Genomic DNA, 1,301 nt, shown 5'->3' with positions numbered 1-1,301 from the left:
TTTTTTTTTTTTTAAAGTGTTTGGTGGAGTTCATCAATAAAACCATGTGGGCCTGGGCTTTTCTATGTGGGAAGTTTTAAAATTACTAATTTGATCTCTTTACTTTTTTATAGGTCTATTCAGATTTTCTGTTTTCTTTTTAGTCAGTTTTGGTAATTTATATTTTTCTGTGACTTTGTCCATTTCGTCTAAATTATCTATGTTGTTGACTTACAACTGTTCATGGTTTCCCTTAAAATCTTTCAAAAAATTCTTATTTCTGTAAGAGTGGTAGCAATGTTCTTTTTGTCATTCCAGTTTTAGTAATTCCTGCTTTCTCTCTTTTTTCTGTTAGCCCAGCTAACATTTTACCAATTTTGTTGATCTTTCCAAATAAACAAGTTTTGATTTTGTTGGTTTTCTTCATCATTTTCTTTGTTTCTAGTATAGTCTTTGTTTTCCTTCACTTATTTTCTGGGTTTTAGTTTAGTTTGCTCTTATTTTCCTATTCTACTTTCTTAAGGTAGAAGATTAGGTTACTGATTTGAGATCTTATTTTATAACATAGGTGTTTATATGTATAAATTTCCTTCTGACTACTGCATTAGCTGCATTCTGTGTTTTTGTATGTTATGCCTTTGTTTCATTTATCTCAAAGTAATTTCTAATATTCCTTGTGATTTTTTTTGTAGTCGGTTGTTTATTTAAGAGTATGCTGTTTATCACATACACTGAATTTTCCAAATTTTTGTTATTAATTTAATTCCATTATGATAAAAAAAAACTGTGTATAATTTCAGTCTTTTAAAATTTATTGATTTGTTTTATGGCCTCCATATGGTCTATCTTGGAGAATGTTCCTTGTGTACTTGAGAAGAATGTGAATTTGGCTACTGGTAGGTAGATGTTCTATAGGACTCTATTACATGCAGTTGCTTTATAGTGTTGTTCAAATATCTGCTTCCTTGTTGGTCTTACATCCATAATTGAATATGGAGTATTAAAGACTCTATTGTTGTTAAATTGTTTATTTTTCCCTTCAATTCTGTAAAATGGGCATTTTTCCTTCATGGATTTTGGAGGTCTGTTCTTAGGCATAGATATGTTTATTATTATTATATTTTCTTGATGGTGTAATCTTTTTATCATTATAATATGTCCCCAATTATCTTCAGTAACTTTACTTTAAAGGTAATTTGCCTGATATTAGTATAGCTATTCTAACTCTTTTATTATGGTTTGTATGATATATCTTTTTCCATTTTATTTTCAATTAGTTTGTATTAGTGGCATTACATTTTCTATTTTGATTTTGTTTTTCT

This window comes from Otolemur garnettii, unplaced genomic scaffold, assembly GCF_000181295.1.
Source record: "Otolemur garnettii isolate 467f Iridium unplaced genomic scaffold, OtoGar3 scaffold00047, whole genome shotgun sequence".
In the NCBI taxonomy this organism is placed as follows: domain Eukaryota; kingdom Metazoa; phylum Chordata; class Mammalia; order Primates; family Galagidae; genus Otolemur; species Otolemur garnettii.
Note: the sequence above shows the minus strand (reverse complement) of the source record.